The 21411-nt window shown below is 37.1% G+C and overlaps 1 protein-coding gene and 1 pseudogene across 1 annotated transcript in view; one reads left to right on the forward strand and one right to left on the reverse strand.

Annotated features, from left to right (window-relative positions):
• The window catches only part of PAK2 (p21 (RAC1) activated kinase 2), a 90874-nt gene that overhangs the window by 11837 nt on the left and 57626 nt on the right, over positions 1 to 21411 (forward strand). The window lies entirely within an intron of this gene.
• On the reverse strand, positions 12126 to 17269 carry LOC101087939 (annotated as a pseudogene).

Raw genomic sequence — 21411 nt, forward strand, 5'->3', positions numbered from 1 at the left:
TTTTAATGCTTTTGTTTTTAATGATTAATTGCTGCTTTAATTGTTGTAAAATACACATAAGATAAAATTACCGTCTTGACCACTTTATATAAATCTTTGACATTAAGTACATGTACATTTTGTACACCCATCATCACCATTCATCTCATCTTCCCCAACTGAATCTCTTATACTCATTAAACACTAACTCCCCATTCCTCCCTACCCACAATCCTTAGTAACCTATCTGTGATCTACTTTATGTCTTTTATGATTTTGCCTATTCTAGATGATTCATATAAGTGGAATCATACAATATTTGTCCTTTTGTGTCTGGCTTATTTCACATGCCATGTATAGCATGGATTGGTACTTCATTCTGTTTTAAGGCTAATACTCCATTGTATATATATATACTTGACCCTCGAACAATACGGGGATTAGAGGTGTCAACTCCCCATACACAGTTTGCATCTCACTTTTGACTCTCCCAAAATTTAACCACTAATGCCCTACTGTTGACCAGAAGCCTTAACCACTAATAATACCCTACTGTTAACTGGAAGCCTTACAAATAACATAAACAATGATTAACACATAATTTACACATTAAATGTATTATATATCTATATTCTTATAAAGGAAGATAAAAGAAAATGTTACAAAGGAAATCATAAGGAAAACATCTATTGTACTGTACTGTATCACAAAACTGGCATATAGTGCACAGTTCAAACCTGTGTTGTTCAAGGGCCAGATGTATACCATATTTTGTTTATCCAGTTGTCTGTTGATATTTTCTGTCTTTTGCATTGTAAATTATATTTGGGTTGCTTTTATCTCAGATATTTGGAATTTATACATCCTGTTTTTAAGTCCACTATTTTATAGTTTATATGAATTCAAGTGTAAATCTAGGTTAAAAAAATAAACCTATCTGCTTTTTCAGTCTGAAAAAGAAAATTATACTTTGACTCCTTCTATATTAGAAGACTAGCTTCTCAACTTTTTTTTTTTTTTTTTTTTTAGCTTCTCAACTCTTAATCCACTTTCACTTTATCTGTGTTTTCACTCTATGGTGAGCTTGGAACTTCATATAGTTAGTATATTTTTTACCCATTTCATGTTTTTAACTTATCTTTCAAGACTTTTCTCTTGGTAATTACATTGAATGTTAACACAAATTGTTTAAGTTTTATTTAAATGGAGTTGGTGCTCATTGCCAATTTTCTGTATTTTTTTTTTTTTAATGTTTACTTTTGAGAGAGAGAGAAGAGGAGAGAGAGAATGCCAAGTGGGCTCTGTGCTGTCAGCGCAGAGTCCCATGTGGGGCTCAGACTCATGAACTGTGAGATCATGACCTGAGCTGAAATCAAGAGTTGGACACTTAACCCGACTGAGCCAGCCGGGCACCCCAACCAATTTTCTGCCTTAACATTTAAGTTGATTGATCATGTATGTCAACCAGAATTTTCAGCTAATATTTTTAGTAAGAGTAACTAGAAGACATATTTAATAATTACTAGATCACTAACATCCTCAAGTTCTGTAGGTGTCGTTCTGTGTTGTCTTGCATTAATCATCTTGCTTCAGAGCTTCCTGTGCCTGGTGGTGATAAAGATTTTTCTTTTTACTGAAATGTTTTGACAGATTATATCTTTTATAAATGTTCATTAATATTGCCTGATACGTTAGTGCCTTATAATCTTTGTTCTTCATTCTTTTTTCATTTCCAGAAATGTTTTTGGTTATTTTGATCTAGTTCTGTTTTCTTTCTTGAAAATACTTGTAATAATTAGGCTGGCTTATCATTTCTGTCTTTTCCATGAGCTTCTCAAAATGTTTGTCCTTATCACTCATTTTATTTTCCTTTATCTCTTCCGATGTAGGCTTTATTTCTGCTATTGAAATTTTAGCTTCTTTACATCCTTTAAAAATTTGCCCTACTCCCTTTTCTTCTTACTCTGGTTTTATCATTGTCTTTTCTCTCCATATATGCCTGTTTCATAGAGTTTGCCAAACTGGAAGTTAGTTGTGTCTTGAGGTTATTTACCATCTCAATTAGGCTCTGCTTCTATGTGATGGGTAATTATCTCTTGTGCTACATTATTTTTTGTTGGAACCAACAAAAATTGTTGAATATATTTTCTGCTTCTTCATCTTTGAATTATAACAGTTATATAGTATCTGATATGCATTTGTTAGAAATGTTTGTGAATTATCCTTGCTATAGTTGACTGGGATTCTGGTTGGAACCTCTTCTTAGGTGTATTGCTGAAAGATAACACAGCTCCTAGTCTGAGTTCCAGTGATTAGTAGATACTCATCTAATATGATAGTTCTGGTGGGATCTTACCCTACCCTGGTTTCTAATATGCACTGTTAGGGCTCTTTGTGATTCTAGCATTCTACCTACAACACAACACTTTGCTTATATAGGACTATACCTCCCAGGAAGCCATGCGCCAATCCATGTTTCTCTGTACTTACACAGCTCCACCTGAACCTTATATACATACATACAGGCACATAGACACTTCTTGCTTATTTTCTGGAAGTTGCATGGTAGTTTCCTAAATGCATGTAGAAAGATCAGACAGGAAAATGAATGCTGGCTGCCACGAAACCCACCTCTGCATAGCAAGAAACAGCTTACTTAACTAGACTGGCTGATTAGTTTGTTTCTTTGAGGCCGACTTTGGGTCTCTAAATAAAAGGTGGCTTGCAGAGAGGACAAGATATCTTCATATTTTCTTTTAGGCAGATGGTTGAACTTTCTTATATGAAGCAGAGCATGGCTGGGTCATGAATCTTTTCTCAGTTAAGATTGACCTTATAGCTAGTGGAAATCCTTCAGAGATCTGATATAAATTGTTTTCATGGAAATTTGGGATAGACTACATGGGTGGCTTCTGATTTGATACCATTTTTTATGAGGGTAAGCTGGCTCCAATTTTTGTTTAACTTAGATAACTACCCAAGGAATTGAGTAAAATTGGTCTGCTATTGACCATTTTTCAGTAAAAGGTCTTACTTTAGATTGATAGATTATCACTTTGATGGTAGGAAATGGTATCTTGTTCCAGTTTGCATCTCTCTTTTCATATATTTATTGCCCTGCTCCTTTTTTTTTTTTTTTTTTTTTTTTTGCTATTTGGTGTTTGTGACCAAAACTTTTTTCCTTTTTAAAGTAGTCTTTGTTGTTCCTTACTTCCCCATTCTCTACCTTACAGGCTTTTTGAAGGATTTTCTGAGTCTTGACCCTTCTTTCATGCTTGGTCATTTCACTTTTTTAGTGTGGTGATTGGGTGAAGGCCCCGGGGAAGAAAAAAAGGATCACATTTAGACTACAACATTTCTTTACATCCTGCTTCCTCTGTGTATAGAGACCTTCCTCTCTTTACTTGCCTGGCAAATTTCTTCTCATCTTTCAAAAGACAAGTCTGATTTCTTGGCCTCATTACTCATATGAATGGGAGCTGTGGGTCCTGTTTTCCATTGCATTCCACTCATCCCTATTGCTCTTACCTTACTTCACAGTAGTCATCTTGTTATTACTTTTCCCACTGACAGCAAGCTCAGAGGGGACACTGAATGGTAGTTATCTTTAATCTCTAGCATCTGACACAATGTAGGCACAAAATAAATATTTGAATGACTTAGGAGAGCCTGAGGGTGTTTTTCCTTTAACTGTGTCATTTCCCTGCTTCTAGTATGAAAATATAAAAAACAGGTCTTTCTGGGAAGTGGAATTTAGATTTTATTCTGGTCTGGGTTTTTTTGTAATGATCATGTACCACTTTTGAGAATAAGAGATGAAAATAAAAAATACTTGTGTTTTTTTTTTAACTCATTTTTTATTAAAATTTTTTTTTAATTTTTTTTTTTAGCATTTATTTATTTTTGAGACAGAGAGAGACAGAGCATGAATGGGGGAGGATCACAGAGAGAGGGAGACACAGAATCTGAAACAGGATCCAGGCTCTGAGCTGTCAGCACAGAGCCCGATGCAGGGCTTGAACTCATGGACCGCGAGATCATGACCTGAGCTGAAGTCAGACGCTTAACCGACTGAGCCACCCAGGCGCCCCTGTTAAAAATTTTTTAATGTTTATTTTTTTGAGAGAGAGATAGAGTGTAAGCAGGGGAGGGACAGAGGGAGAGGGAGACACAGAATCTGAAGCAGGCTCCAGGCTCTGAGCTGTCAGCACAGAGCCCGAGCAGGGCTCAAATTCGTAGACTGAGAGATCATGACCTGAGCCGAAGTTGGATGCTTAACTGACTGAGCCACCCAGGTGCCCCTAAACTCATTTTTTTTTTAAGTTTATTTTGATAGAGTACGCACGTGTGAGCAGGGAAGGGGCAGAGAGAAATGGAGAGAGAGAATCCCAATCAGGCTCACACTGTCAACATGGTGCCCAACGCGGGGATCCATCTCATTGTTCAAGAGATCATGACCTGAGCTGAAATCAAGAGTTAGATGCTTAATCACCTGAGCCACCCAAGCACCCCAAGAATAAAAAATACTTAAAACCAAATCTCTCAAACTTCTGGTGCTCCCAGTTGCCCAGCACCTGTGACTTTTTGGCCCCATTCAACAGTCTGACCTTTCACTACTTGCTGCCATATGTCCTCTTGTCTCTTTGCTGTCCCATAAGTTAGATCATACTTACATGTTCATACTTGTTCCTTTTGCCTGGAATCCTACCTTCTGAGTAGGAATATGATCTGTTGTAAATTGAGGAATTCTTGTAATAGGGATCGAATCGTGAGAATTTAGACTGTTTAATGTCCTGCTGGTCTTATCCTGAATATATATGGTTGTTAAGGTGAGATTCCTAGATCAGTTTTATCAGTTGTGAGGATCAGAATAAATAGAGCGTTTAATTAATTGTCTTAGTTTTCTAGAATAGTGACCTGAAAGAAGACAGAATAGTGACTGTATCTTCAAATTTTGCTGGGTCCCTTCTAGCCTAAAAAGGAAAAAACCTTTACTTGACTCTGATGCCATCATAGATAAAACTTTCATTGGTTTATTTATTCAGCAATTACTCGTGCAAACAGATGAACTGGACACAATTTTAGGTGATGAGGTGGTCAACAAAATAATGGATCCGTGCTTGTGGAGTTTATAACATAGTAAGGGAAGACAGACATTAAAAAGGCAAATCCAGTGTGATGAATGTTAACAAACGAGATAAAATAAGATACATGGGATGGGAGTGAAGAGATGTTAGAAAAGGTTTTCTGAGAAAGTGACCTGTATGCCAATACTCGACAGGCGGAGGTGGTAGACAGAAAATAGGCTGACCAACTCAGTTGCAGTTTGCCACAGGCTTTCTTGGGTTTAGTATTGAAAGTCCCATGTCCCAGGAAAGCTCCCGAGTCCCAGGGAAATTAGGATGACCGTTCAGTGAACAAAAAATCTTCCTGGAAGGTCATGTGTGAAGGCCTGAGATGGCCGTTAGAAAAACTGGAAGAATGGATAAAACTTAAAGCCCGTAGAGGGAAAGACTACAAAGAAATGAGTCTGGAAAGTTAGGGACCTTATCATGCATGTATTGTTGGGCTTTATCTTCAGTATCCCACTTGAAGGCTTTAAGTAGGACACTGAAGTGACAAAATTCAATGTACTTCAGGGTTGCTCCCTGCAGTATGAAGATTAGACTGGGAGGGGCTGAGAGTGCATTTAGGGATAATAACTGATTAAGTCATGGGCTGCAGTGACTTAGAAGTTTTGAGAGGCATGGATGATTTTGAGAATTAGGGTATTATGATAAGAGTGTGAAAGCCTGAAACAAATGATTTTCAAAATTGTTTTCCTCCAAGAACATTAATTTCTTAAAGGAAAAACTGAACATTTTTACTTCCATATTTTTATGTCACCTGATAGAAATTTTACTAGCAGAACACATAATCCAGACAGCTGTTATTTTTCGGTGTTTTTGTTGTTGTTGTTTTGTTACATGATAACTATCAGTCTTTTTCTCACATATGAAGAACAGTAGCATAGAATGTAGGAGGAATGGCTTTGAAGTTACGATGATTCATTTTCTGAACACAGCAAGAAGTGTGACTTTAAATAGTTTTGTCTCCTGGAAAGCTGTCCCATTGAAAGGCTGTATGATCATTCCAGTGATGTTTCTATTCTTCAAATCATTTGTTTAGAAATCTTTTTTTTTTTTTAATTACTCTAGGAGGCTGCAGCAATTTCTTCAGAGTAGCTTCTTTACCAGAAGTAAACCCTCCATCTCTGCCTCTGTTTCTGTTATTCCCTTTCTACATCTATATGGCTTCTTTTCCTTTAAATTAAAAAAAAAAAAATGAAATATAATTCACCTATGATAAAATCCACCCTTTAAAGGGTATACATTTAAGTGGGGGTTTTTGTGTGTTATATATTTTAACTGTATTCATAAGGTTACCTAACCATCACTACTTTTTAATGTTTGCATTACCGCAAATAGAAATCTTGCACCTGATAGCAGTCACTTGTTTTACCCCAACTGCTCCCCCCTTGTCCCAGGCAACCACCAATATGTTTTCTGTTTCTATAAATTTGTTCTGGATATGTAAGTAGATTCATGGAAAATGTCTTATGTGGTTGGTTTGTTTCATTTTAGCACAGTGTTTTCAAGGTCGATTTATATTGTAGTGTGTATGGGTACTTCCATTTCTTTTTATGGCTAAATAATATTCCATTGTATGGGTACACCACATTTTATTTATCTACTCATCTGTTAATGGAAATAGGGCTGCTTTCACTTTTTGACTGTTAGACAAATAGTGCTTCTGTGAACATTTGTGTATAGGTTTTTGTGTGGACATACTTTCATTTCTTTTGAGTATATACATAGGAATGGAATTGCTGAGTCATAGGGTAACTCCCATGTTTAACCTTTTGAGGAGCTAACAGGCTGTTTTCCAAGGCGACTGTACCCTTTTGCAATCCTGCCAGCAGTGTGTGAGAGTTCCAATTTCTCCACATCCTCACTAACACCTGTTATTTTCTTTTTGATAGTAGCCATCCTAATGGGTGTGAAATGGTATCTTGTGGTTTTAATTTGCATTTCTGTGATGGCTAATGACATTGAGTATCTTCCAATATGCTTATTGGCCATTTTTATATCTTTTGAGAAATATGTATTCAGATCTTTTGGGAAAATATCTTGTGTTCAGCGTTGAGTGGTTTAGAACAGTGCCTCTCAGAATCTTTTGGTACTGGACTAACAACTTTTGTAAAATACTATACAATGGAAATGAAAGAAAAATTAGACATACAAAATACAGTCCCTTTTTGTTGTTGTTAGTGTCAATAGCAAATTACTGTGAGAGTTTCTAAATTGAGTTTCTCTCAATTTTTGTATTTCATTGAGTACTGGTAGAAAACAGTTAGTGTAACTCTTTTTGAGTGGTACTGTTTTACATTACTAAAAGGCATTTGAAAAGTCATGCAACTTTTTCTGTGTTTGAACTCAAGGCAATTGCATGTTTCTTATATTTTCTGTACTTCCAGCTATGACTCCCAATTCTAACTTGCTACTGAGGTAATCCCACAGAGGGCTGGTTTTGAGGCTTGAGGAAAACACGCATTTCATACAGACTTTACACAAGCTGGTTACATTTTACTGGGATAAGCTTAGAGTGTACTGTTTCAGCAAAGATCAGGCAAATTAAGTTTGGGGCCAGTGAGGATAGCTTTCTGACCCTTTCCCACTTTCCCTCATAGGACATACTCTCAGTGTTGATGATACTGTGCTTGTTAGAGGGGGGTTTCTGCCAGGTTTCCAAAAGCACAGAAGGCAGCTTTACCATAAAACCTCGTACTCCTTTATTTTACATCCAACCTTATCACCCTGAAATTCCAATGTAGTTATGTTACTTGTTTGTAAATAACTTGTCACTTGGCTGTTTAACATCCTTGTTCTGAGCATAATTTTTTACCTTATTGTTTCACATTTATAGAAAAATAAGCATTATTCATCCTCAGCCTCTTTCTGACCCTGTAGCCATGAATAGTCTGTGAGCATGAGCAGTTCATATCTCCTATCTTACTGGGCCTAGGAGGTCTAAGCATGTTGGCTGTTCCAGTCTCTGAAACCTTGTAGTCTAGGGACACTAAGGAGTACATTCTAATGCTATCCTGATTATTTATGGTTTGGTTGGTGAAATTCTGAAACCATTGCAGATCATTAAAAAGTGTTTTATTTGTTTATAGCGGTCTTAAACTAATGAGGGTGTATAGAGTATTTATGAATCATGTGAAGTGAGTTTAAACATTTGTTAGTCCCTCTGTATTAAAAGAATTATATTGGACAGCATCAGATTGATGCAGCAAATTAAGAAAAATGTTCCTTGCCAGCCATGAGTTTAAAATCTTATAGAGGGGCACCTGGGTGGTACAGTCAGTTAAATGTCCAGCTTTTGATCTCGGCTCAGGTCATGATCTCACAGTTCATGAGTTCGAGTCCCACATTGGGCTCTGTGCTGATGGTGCAGAGCCTGCCTGGGATTCTGTCTCTCCTTCTCTCTGCCCCTCCCCTGCTTTTGCAGTCTCCCTCTCTCTCAAAATAAGTAAATAAACTTAAAAAAAAATACCTTACAGAAAGAGAGAAGAAAAGTTAGATGCCGGGTGATTGAAGTTCAAAGAAGTGTGTAAGTGTAAAACTTACAGATGGGACTCTATCATTCTGGGTCCAATCAGAAGAGAAACCACAGAATCATTTGAACGTGGAACAAATTATTGATTATAACAAGAGGGTAGAATAATGACACGTGAGCTAGTAAGAAGTAAATACAAGTCTGAAGAATATAGTAATAGCAGATATAAGGAAGAGCTGCTACCTAGGGCTCATAGCTCACTCGGCACCTAGGAAGGAACCCTCCTCCCCCCAGAGCTGAGATCTAGACCTTGTTGGAGACAGCATGCCTATGGATACCTAAATAGCAGTGGTGCTGTGTGGGCAGAACTTGCTGAACATCTGTTCTCTAGGGTACCAGAGAAAGCTGTTGACAGGGAGGTGTTAGTTAACTCCACTACAAAAGCTCCCAAGAAGAGAGTAGGGGGAACCTGGTGGCTGCTGGGTATGCTGCTGGTCACCTTGCCGAATACAAGTCTGATGCTGGAGGAGTCTGGTGAGCAAACACACCAGAACCGGGAAGCAAAACTTTTCTCCTACAGTGTCTCTCCTGCGCCCTCTACTGATAAAGCTTAACATCGTGCCCGCTGGCCAAGGAAAAACTTTAAAAGTCCCAGGTCTATTTTCAGAATAGACAGACTGGATGAACTTGGAATTGAGAGGCACTAAATCAGTAACCAGCAAGGGAATGGTATTAGTGCTGTCAGAGCTCATAGGAGTAGAACTTCTATGAGATTATGACAGTTGAAGAAGTAGTAGTATATGAGCAGGGCGCCTGGGTGGCTCAGTCAGTCAATCCTCTGACTCTTGATTTTGGCTCAGGTCATGATCTCACAGTTTGTAGGATGAGTCCCACATCAGGCTCTGTGCTGACAGCTTGGAGCCTGCTTGGGATGCCCTTTCTCCCTCTTTTTCTCTGCCCCTCCCCCATTCTCACTGTTTCTCTTAAATTAAAAAAAAAAAAGGTAGTAGTATATGAAGCTCTTGTAAGATCAGTAGGGGTTTTTTTTAATTCAGCTATGATTGACATACAATGTTATATTGGTTTCAGGTGTACAGTATAGTGATTTGACAATTCTGTGTATTACAAAATGCTCACCACAATAAGTGTGGTTACCATCTGTCACCATACAGTGTTATTATTACAATCTTATTGACTATATTCCCTATACTGTACTTTTCATCCCTATGACTTATTTATTTTATAACTGGATGTTTGTACCTCTTAATCCCCTTTACCTTCACCTATTTCACCTAAAGTTTTTATTTTTTTTAATTGAAGATGACAGCTATTATTCCTCATTACAAAAACGGTACATGTTCATTTATAAAAATTAGAATATAGAAAAGTATTTTTCTCCTTGTGTATTTTAGAAACATGGGAAAAACATTCAGGTCTATTACCCTCAAAAAGGATCAATGTTAATCATTTGATCAAATATGGCTAGGTAGAGGAGATAGTTGGGAGGGAAAGCTTTCTGTGGTGGTGCTTGCTGCTGCTTTTGTATATTTGTTTACAGAAGAAATCGGCTTTGAAATATAATAATACAAAATGATATATACTAGCATTTGGAGGAACTTTATCTTTGGTGTTTATGCAAAATTTATTTATGTAAGTACTTTAAAATTTTTTATTATATTTTTTGTATTATTATTTTTAATTCCAGTACAATTAACATACAGAGTTATATTAGTTTCAGGTGTACAGTATAGTGATTCAACAATTCGATGTATTACTCAGTGCTCATCACAATAATCCCTTTCACCTACTTTACCCATCCCCCCTGCCCCACCTCCCCTCTGTTGACCATCAGTTTGTTCTCTGTGTTTAAGAGTCTGGCTTTTTGTCTGTCTCTTTTTTGTTGTTTGTCTGTTTTGTTACTTAATTTCCATGCATGAGTGCAGTCATAAGGTATTTGTCTTGTCTGACTTAGTGTACTTAGCATTATATCCTCTGGATCCATCCACGTTGTTGCAGATGGCAAGGTTTCATTCTTTTTTGGGGGGGTAATATTCCATTATATTTATATACCACATCTTTATTCATCTGTGTAAAAAAATTTTTTTTTAATGTTCATTCTTTTTTTTTTTTTTTAATGTTTATTTATTTTTGAGAGAGAGAGAGACAGAGCATGAGCCGGGTAGGAGCAGAGAGAGAGAGGGAGACACAGAATCAGAAGCAGGCTCCAGGCTCTGTGCTGTCAACACAGAGCCTGATGCGGGGCTTGAACTCACAAACTGTGAGATCATGACCTGAGCCAAGGCCGGACGCTCAGCCGACTGAGCCACCCAGGTGCCCCAATGTTCATTCATTTTTGAGAGACAGAGTGTGAGCAGGGAAGGGGCAGAGAGAGGGAGATACAGGATCCGAAGCAGGCTCCAGGCTCTGAGCTGTCAGCACAGAGCCTGATGTGGTGCTCAAACCCACAAACCATGAGATCATGTGCCTGAGCCAAAGTTGGACGCGTAACTAACTAGGCACCCCATTCATCTATTGATAGACACTTAGATTGCTTCCATATTTTGCTATTGTAAATAATGCTGCAATAAACTTAGGGGTGCATATATCTTTTTGAATTAGCATTTTTTATATTCTCTGGGTAAATACACAGTAGTAGAATTGCTGGATCATATGGTAATTCTATTTTAATTTTTTGAGGAATCTCCATACTGTTTTCTGTAGTGGCTCACCCAGTTTGCATTCCCACCAGCAGTGTACAAGGGTTCCTTTTTCTCCATTCTGACAGGTGTGAGATGGTATCTCATTGTGGTTTTGATTTGCATTTCCCTAATGAATAATGATGTTGAACATCTTCATGTACATCTTCATGTGTTTTTTGTTCATGTCTTCTGCCCATTTTTTAAATTGGATTATTTGGGTTTTTTTGGGTGTTGACTTACATAAGTTCTTGATATATTTTGGATACTAACCCAAGCTGTCATCATAGAGCCAGGCAGGGGGCTTGAACCCACGAACCGTGAGATCATGACCTGAGCCGAAGTCGGACATTCAACCTACTGAGCCACCCAGGAGCCCCAAAAAACATTTTTCTTAAAGCAAGGAGATATTTTTTTTTTGTCTGTCTTTGCTGGATTATTTTATTTCATACCCTCCCAGAAGTGGAATGCAGCCTCAGAATTCTAATCACAGCCTACAGGAAGATGTGGCAGCCAGCCTCTCAGGATCATTCAGTCAGTCTGTAAGGTGAAGCGTGTTCACTGCGATCTATAGGTAGTACTGGAGTATCCTTCCCCCATTTTTTATCTGTGGAAACTGTCTATCTTTTATGTCATTTATCAAGTCAAAGTCATGCACTTTCACAAATCATTTTGAGATGGTAAAAATGATCTCTTATTCCTCTGTACTCATGCATTCATTCAACAGATATTTATAGATTGCCTTGCATGTGGCAGGTTTTGTTGAACCATGAGTAAGGTATGTCACTTGTGGACTGAGACAGTTAAAAGCCCACATGCTCCCTTAGTCTCTCTCTTCCATTTTGGTGACAACTTGTTAAGATAGTAAACTTCAGAATCACAGCAGCCTAGATCCATAAATTATCTTAAGGAAAAATAACTTCCTCAAGCTTAGTGTCCACTAGAAATAAACCTTCTTTGTGTTAAAACATTAAGATTTTGCAATGTTTCAGCACACAGCCTGGCATATAAAGGGTTGTTTTTGGTCTTTTATTGGTATGACAGTACTACTATAAATATTCTTACAATTTGCATATGTGCAAGAGTTTCTTGGATTTATATCCAGGAATAAAACTGCTAAGTTGCAGAATGTAAAGGCAAACAACTTTACAAGCTAACACCAAATTGTTCTCTGAAGTGGTTTTGCTACTTTGCACTCCTGCCAGCAGTTATAAAAGTTCTCTTTGCATCTTGGTAGCATTTGATTTTGGTCAGCCTTCTTAATCGAGAAGATGTAAAATGGTATCTACTAATGGCCTTAACTTACATTTCCGTATCTACTACTGGCCTTAACATTTCCATGATTTTTTATGAGGTTGGGCACGTTCTCACGTATTTTATTCACTTGCCATCTTCCATGAAATGCCCATTCATGTCATTTGCCCATTATTTATTGGGTTGTTTGTCTTTTACTTATTTCTTTTTTGGGGGGGTGCTATTTATTCATGACAAGTATATCACATCCATGATCTTCTTTAGTCAGAAGTTCTTTGAAACGATGCCTTCGGCCTTGACCAGAGTGGAGTCGTTTCTCTCACCCATCCTGTGAATGGCGCCACAGATAGCGTAGGTTTTAAACTGGCCATTGAACCTGCCCGTTACCTTGTCAGCTTCAGCCACTTTCATGTGAATGGATGCGTGGTCCTTGGTGCCGATGATGCGGTTGCTAGAGGAGCATTTTCACAGCACATATAGGTCACGAACTCGCTGGCATCATTTTGCCTGCCAAGGGTGCACCTGCTGCCACTGCCACTAGCGTGAGTACAGAACGTATTTCTTTATAAGAATTCTTTCTATATTCTGGATACAATTTTTGTCAACTTACTTCTGTTGCAGATATCTCCTGGTTTATGGCATGTCTTTTTATAGTATAGAATGTAGTCATATTTATCATTCTTTTCCTTTAGAGTCATAAAAGGTATTCTTCTACATAAAGATATCCTCCTATATAATTTTCTAAAAATGAGAATTTTACGGGGCGCCTGGGTAGCTCAGTCAGTTGAGCATCTGACTTTGGCTCAGGTCATGAACTCGCTTTTGTGAGTTCAAGCCCTGCATCAGGCTCTGTGCTGACAGCTCAGAGCCTGGAGCCTGCTTTAGAATCTGTGTCTCCCTCTCTGTTCCTCCCCTTTTCATGCTGTCTCTCTCTCTCTCTCTCAAAAATAAATACAGATTAAATAATACAGATTAAATAATAATAATAATAATAATAATAATAATGAGAATTTTCCTTTCACGTTAAATCTTTAATCCATATAAAATTTTATTTGATATGACATAAGGCAGGGATCTTTCTTCGCCTGGATTCACCAGAAGGCAGAGCTTGCAGCAGAAGGCTTATGTATCTTTTCATTATTAGGAAGAATATATCCCAGGGAGCAGAAATAATGGGAAAGAGGAAGTGGAGCATACGTAGAGTGGTAGCCCATATGGAAGTGTAACTGATTGCTCAGTCCCATTGTACTGTCCTCCAGGAAGTTATAGAAAGTTTGTCACAGGATCATCCAACACAGGATAGAAAAAGGATCTGTCTAATGAGATGGGGTGTCTTCTCATCACGGATAGTTATAGGTTCACCCCTGCACTACCAGATTGCACGTGGGTGGGTGGCAATGTACGCAGCTCAGGAATGAAGTGAGGCATTGTTATGTTGTGTATGCATTTAAAAAATGGCCATGTCCATTCCTCAAAAACCTAAAAATAGAACTACCCTACAATCCAGCAATTGCACTACTAGGCATTTATCCACGGGATACAGGTGTGCTGTTTCGAAGGGACACATGCACCCCCATGTTTATAGCAGCACTATCAACAATAGCCAAAGTATGTAAAGAGCCCAAGTGTCCATTGATGGATGAATGGATAAAGAAGATGTGGTATTTATATACAATGGAGTATTACTTGGCAATCAGAAAGAATGAAATCTTGCCATTTGCTACTACGCGGATGGAACTAGAGGGTAATATGCGAAGCAAAATTAGAGAAAGACAAAAATCCTATGACTTCACTCATATGAGGACTTTAAGAGACAAAACAGATGAACATAAGGGAAGGGGAAAAATAATATAAAAACAGGGAGGGGGACAAAACAGAAGAGACTCATAAATATGGAGAACAAACTGAGGGTTACTGGAGGGATTGTGGGAGGGGGGATGGGCTAAATGGGTAAGGGGCACTAAGGAATCTACTCCTGAAATCATTGTTGCACTATATGCTAACTAATTTGGATGTAAATTTTAAAAAATAAATAAAATTTTAAAAATGATAAAAAAGAAAAATAAAAAATGGCCACATCCAGCATAGAGCTGGTTGCTGGAGTAGCAGCTTGAATAAGAGACAGGTGAGGCTAAAAGGATTGGAAAAGATGCATAAGTGGTGTGGTATCTGGTACAGGATCCAATTTCTTAGATAAAAAATGTTCATAGCAGGGCAAGTCTCTCCACATGATTCTATTTTGGGAGTGTCTTTGCTACTCCTGAGCCTTTGTTTTTCTGTATAGATTTTAGAATTAGCTGTCTAGTTTTTCATAAAACCCATTTGGGATTTTGATTAAGATTACTTTGGTATTTTTTGTTTTGTTTTTAAATTAATTTATTTTAGAGTGAGTGCATAAGCAGGGGAGAGGAGGGGGAGAGAGAATGAATGAATGAGTGAATGAATGAATGAATGAATGAATGAATATCCCATTCAGCATGGAGCCCCACACAGGGCTCAATCCCACAACCCTGGGATCACAACCTGAGCTGAAATCAAGAGTCAGACGTTCAACTGATTGAGTCATCCAGGTACCCCTGATTAAGATTACTTTGAATCTGTAGATTAATTTGAGGAAATTTGGCATCTGTACAGTTTTGAGTGTTAAAATTCATAAACATTAGTATCTCTCTCCATTTATTAGTTCTACTTAATATCTTTGAGTATATTTCCCCTCTGTGTAAACGTTCTAATTACATGGTTCCCAAACTGATATCCCACTGAGCTCAGAGTCACCATGGGATTTTAAATATTAGAGGGTATCGGTGATTGACATCTGTTGAGCACTGTGTGGACTTTCAGCTCTTGGGAGTTCACAGTTTCAACATTAAGTTGTGATACATTTGATAATGTCTGTCTTTATGAAGCAATTGCTGAGATTAAAAGTACAAAGATCAGCATGGAGCAGGAAATGAGTGTGGGCAGTGTCTGAGGTCTTGAGTTGTGCAGTGCCCATCAGGTGCATGTTTCCCAAAGTTGTTTGGACCTAACTACTAAATAAATGAAACCATTTGGAATTTCTTTTGTCATTGTTGAATAATTACTGGGAATAACAAGGGCACCGTGAGTTGAGAAGATTTGGGAACTTCTGTTCTAGGAACTTGGTATTTTTTTATTATGTTATAAATGGTATCTTTTCCCTTTCCCATTTCACTTTGGGAAGTGCAGTTGAGTTTTGTATATTCCTCTTTATCTTGGCAAAATTTGTGTTTACCTTAATAATTTATCATAGTTTTGTTGGCATTTTGTAGACAACCTTTTTAGTTGCAATTAATAACACTTGTTTCTTCTACCATAGCAAAACCATTGGAGGAAAAGAACTAAATGGTAATAAACCCAGATAAAAAAATTTTCAAAGCATTTTTCACATCCTGCAGTCTCCTGTCCCCAGTCACTTCAAAAATAGTAACTCAGGTATTAATACATTTTATAGGTAATTGAATTGAAGGACTAGAGAGATAAGTGAATTGTCTTTCAGTAGTCAACTTGATTAGTTGCAGTAGTTTACTTGCCTAAACTGGCTAACATTGTTTATGTAGGTGAAAAACACATTTTGGTATTCTACGATGTTGACGTATATGTATATAACACTTTGCCAGGTGCTGTTGGGGAGTAAAGAGAGAGATAAAATTAGTACCTTCTCACAAAGGGAGTTTGGTAGAGGAAATATGATACATCATAATAGCTCATAATAGAAGCAGTGTCATAACCTGGTTAATGAGTATTTGCTAAATGTGTAACACATAGTGAAGTTCCCATTGTAGATGTTGTAACCCTGAAAGATGTAAGAACAGAAGAAAATGGGAATTTTTAACCTCTGCCAAATTGCATTTAATTTTGTACAGTGGTCTTTGTTTCACTTAATAGTAAAGCTAAATAAATTTCACGTATTGTCTGTGAAGTGAAAAATGCGAGGGCATTTTTAGCAGCCAATGGATTATTAGATTGGGTCTCTGTGGTATCTTATTTATTTCAAGTAGTGGTATTCATTCTACTTTTGTTGGTAATTTATTGAGGGGGAGAGAGAGAGAGAATCCCAACCAGGTTCTGTGCTGTCAACTGTGAGATCATGACCCGTGGCAAAATCAAGAATCTGCGCTTAACTGACTGAGCCACCCAGGTGCCCCAGTCCCCCCTCCCCATTTTGTTCCCTTCCTCCCCCGCACAGTAACCAATCAAAGGTTTATCCTTCGATTAAAAAGATAATAAGCATGTGTTAGTGCATATGTGCATGTCTATGTGTTGACATGCCTTTTCTTTCCCCTTAGATAAATGGTAGCATATGATACTTCTATTTTTCTCCCATCTTTGATTTTCATTAGTAGCGTACCCTGAGATCACTCCATGGGGTAGAGTGATTTTCTCATTCATTTTCACATATAATACTTTAGTGGGTGATACATATAGCTAATTAAACCAGTCTCCTATTTATTACTATTTGAGATGCTTCCAGTCTTTTGCTGTTACAGGTAATACAACCCATTATTTATATATAATAATGTATATTTATATTTTTTATATTTGTTTATTATATTCATTATAAGAAATAAAAGGAAAACTATAATACACATTTGTAAATAACTTGATCACAACTATTCAAAAAATCAGCATGAAGTACCTGTATCTATCTGTTCATAGGCTTGACCTAATGCAATCTCATGTAGATGTACTGCCATTGATTACTCATCCAGCATGAGCATGTTGCTTTAAGTGATATGATATTACAGATGGTGAATAAACATCTCAGTAAAAGTGAACTGAGCAAAATGAAGGTCAAGGTCCTCTTGGTTTCATAGTGGTTGCATGGCTGGAAAATTCAGTGAGAGTTAAAACTGTAAAAAATATATTTTAGGGGCACCTGGGTGGGTCAGTCAGTTTAAGCATCTGACTTGGTTTGTGGGTACGAGCCCCACATCGGGCTCTGTGCTGACAGCTCAGAGCCTAGAGCCTGCTTCCAATTCTGTGTCTCCCTCTCTCTCTCTGCCCCTCCCCTGCTCAGGTTCTGTCTCTCTCTGTCTAAAATGAATAAACGTTAAAAAAAATTCTTAAAAAATATATTTTATATGTAAAAGAGAACTATGCCCTAGGTTTATACACACACACACACACACACACACACACACACACACACACATATATATACCTATATATTTTTATGTATAACTAAACCATTGCACGGTGGGACATTCAAGAGGTATGAGGACTTGCTGGCCCATTGTGAAATACTGGTTATCTGTGATCTCTGCTAACTACCAGTAGAACTCCTTTTAATTCCTATGAGTGTTTATAAAGTAAAACTTCAGAACTCTAAGTGTCCTTAAGTGCTTTAATCACATCCGGCAAGTGTGTGTGTGTGTGTGTGTGTGTGTGTGTGTGTGTGTGGTAAAATATACATAACATAAAACTTAACATTTTCAAAACTTTTCTTATCCCAGACAGAAACTCTGTACCCATTAAACAATAAGTGCTCATTTCACTCTACCGTTAGGCCCTGGTCATCTCTATTCTTTCTGTCTCTATGAATTTGACTACTCCAAATGCCTCATGGAAGTGAAATTATACACTATTTGGCCTTTTGTGTCTGGCTCATTCTACTTAATGTTTTCAAAGTTGATGCTCATTAGAGCACATATCAAATTTCACTTCTTTTTTATAGATGAACATACTCTACAGTAGGTATATACCACATTTTGTTTATCCAATCCTCTAAGTTTTGGTACGTAGCTTTGTCACTCTCATTCAGTTCTAAGTATTTTCTAATTTCCATTATATCATTTCTTAACTGTAAGTTTTTAGAGATGTTTTAAAATTTCCAAAACTTAAGGTATATTTTTCTGGTTTTCTTTTTGTTCTTGATTTCCAACTTGACTGATTTTGGTTAAGAGAATAGTGGAATTCTAATCTTTTGAAAATTTTCTTTGTCTCAAATTATTTTTATTTTGTCCTCATTCTCAAAAGAGTTTTGTTGAATCTGAAGTACGTTGGCACCTTCTCTCTGGACATTGAGAATGTTCCAGTGTTTTTTGGCTGTTGTTGCTATCAGGAAGTAAGCTAAAGTCCAATTGCCCTTTTTTCTCCTTTGGCTGATTTTTGGAACTCTTTGCTCTTTGATCTTAATTTCACTCTGATGTGTCTTTACTTTGGTGTGTGTAAATTACTTTTATCCTGCTTTTGATTTATTAAGTTTCTTCATCTTATGGATTTTGTGTCCTTCATCACTTCTAGAAATTTCTCAGCTACTAATTTATCTGGTAAACCATTCCTTCATTCATTATGTCCTTTCTTCTGAAACTCCAAATAGTTATATCTTAGGTCATCCAACCTACTCATCTTACTTTTCTTTCATATTTTCTCTTTGTGTCTATGCAGCATTCTAGTTACTTTCTAAAGAGACCTACCTCACCCAGTTCACTAATTCTTCCTTCCACTAAGTCTGCACTCCTTTTTACTTCAAATGTCAAATTCAAATATTCAGGTATTATGTTTTTTTTTTAAGTTTTTAAATTTGAGATTGAGAGAAACAGAATGGGGGGGGGGGTGAGCGGGGAGGGGCAGAGAGAGAGAGGGGGGAAAAAGAGAGAATCCCAAGCAGGCTCTGCACCGACAGTGCCTGTTGAAGGACTCGAACTCCCAAATCATGAGTTCATGGCCTGAGGCAAAGTTGGACACTTAACTGACTGAATCATTCAGGTGCCCCTTTCCAAAAGTTTTGTATGGTGGTTTTTCATATTTGCTTTTTTTCAAACTTCTGATACATATTCTGTGTCAAATCATTCTACATCTATTTCACCAGTCCATTTTGGCTAGTTCTGTCATGGTGCTTTGTTTCGTTTTCTGAATTTTCACTATGAGATGTTCCTTTTCCTTAGAATTTTATCTTTGGGTATTATTTGAGATCTGAGTAGTACCCAAAAAGATCTAAAGTTCTTGTCATTTGATTTTACCATTCACTAGCATGACCATATTTAATTAACCTATTTGGGAATTTGGGGGACCTCAGAGGTGGGATGAATTCATACCAAAAAACGTACATTTTGTTGTTAGGATTCCTCAGAGAACCTCACCCTCAGCCCCCACTCCACAGTATCACTGGACTCAAAATACTGAAGGTTTTCTTGTTCCGTTTGGCCCAGAGGGATTCATTCCTGATTTACTCTTGAACAGATGATACTTTTTAGGTCCTGGTCTTGTGTGGAAGGGGCTTCTATTAGATTTTTCAATTCAGGCAGACTTGGCTTTATCACCTGTCCCCTGTGACAGCCATCAAAGTGGAAATTTAAGGTCTCCAAGGGTTAGTCAAAAATCCTTCAAGAATAAATGGATTGGTAACTTGCTTACTCTTTGTTCTTGGTTTCACTTTGCTTTGGGCTCTATGGAAACATCCTTTTCATCTTAACTAGCCTATCCTTACATTTTTATAGATTTGATATATTATCCACTCCTTCATTTATTTGAGTTTGAATCAGAGTTTCTTTACACTACTTTATTCTTTTCCAGTGCCCCAGTTGTCTTCTGTATCTCTTCCCCACTTTCCTTTTCCTTTCTGGCTTTGCTACTAACAGACCTTATGTTATGGCCATTGCCACCAAATAAAAACACTCCTTTCCTTTTAATTTGTGAACTTGCCTTCCATAGCGTGTGTTGTACATTTGAGGTGATTAGTGATATTTTTTAATCGACACTTTCTCTCTCAAAAGCTTTTGAAGCTTTTGTGAGGTGGGAAGGGAGGAGAGGCCAGTGTTTTGGGAGCTCTTATAGCTTATTGAGAGATTGCTAGAAGTCTATCAAATAGTGTTAGATTTCATTTTTAAGGTACTGAAAACTTAAGATTCATTTGTTATTTATATAAAATGTAAGTAAAAAATATAAAGCAAGTTGTGCTTTTCAAATCATTTTTTAGTAGTGTATGGTTTGTACATTAAGTACCATAGTTGATCCAAGTTAGATTTATAAAAAATGTAACGATTTTTACTAGTTAAGACTAGTTCCAGACACCACTCCTTTTTTTCATTTCTGTCGTATATTTAGCTTCCCCTGGTCTCCTTCAGTAGACAATTGAGGAATTGTTTGTTTTTGAGTCGTGTCACAATTAAACAATGGGCCTGTTAGAAGAGTACAGTGTGTTTTGGGGCTTTTTGTTTCGCCTACTTGTTTTTCACTGAAAAGTAGCAAAAAGTGAACAGATTTAGAGAGAGGCATTATTATCATTTTTTTTTTTAAGAAAACATTTTTGGGTAATGATGGAGCAAAACACTGGTAAATCAGAATTTTATCATGAATTGTTCTTATATTGTTTCTGGCTAAAATATAAGATGTAAAGAACCTTATCACATCGTCACTTAGCACTTTTTAGGCATTTGACACCATCAGTAGAAGCAACACACAGAAAAAAATAACATTGTTTTATGGAAAAGGATTAAAGACTAACGCCATGAATTAGCTATTAGAGGAAAAGTGTAAATCTTTCCAAAGATATTTTTGTTAATATAGGGTAGTTTATATGTTGTGTAGTGAAATGCTTTTTGATAGAGAACTAATAAATTTGGGAAGAATATTTCCTCTGGTGACAGAGTATATAGTACCTTAAATCAGTAACTATTACTGTCTTAATACATGCAAGGATCTGTGTTAAACATTAATGCCTTAATACATGCAAGGATCTGTGTTAAACATTAAAGGAGACAGTATAATATATAATAATAATAGTGGTGGTGGTGCCTTTCAATTGCTTGAAGTCTTGAGCAGGAAAGATACCTAAAAGAATAATTAAGGATGCACAGTTGTAACTCATTGCCAGAGTCCTTTAAAGGTTTTGTTTTTAAGTAATCTCTAGGGGTGCTTG

This window comes from Felis catus, chromosome C2 (genome assembly GCF_018350175.1).
Source record: "Felis catus isolate Fca126 chromosome C2, F.catus_Fca126_mat1.0, whole genome shotgun sequence".
Taxonomy (NCBI): domain Eukaryota; kingdom Metazoa; phylum Chordata; class Mammalia; order Carnivora; family Felidae; genus Felis; species Felis catus.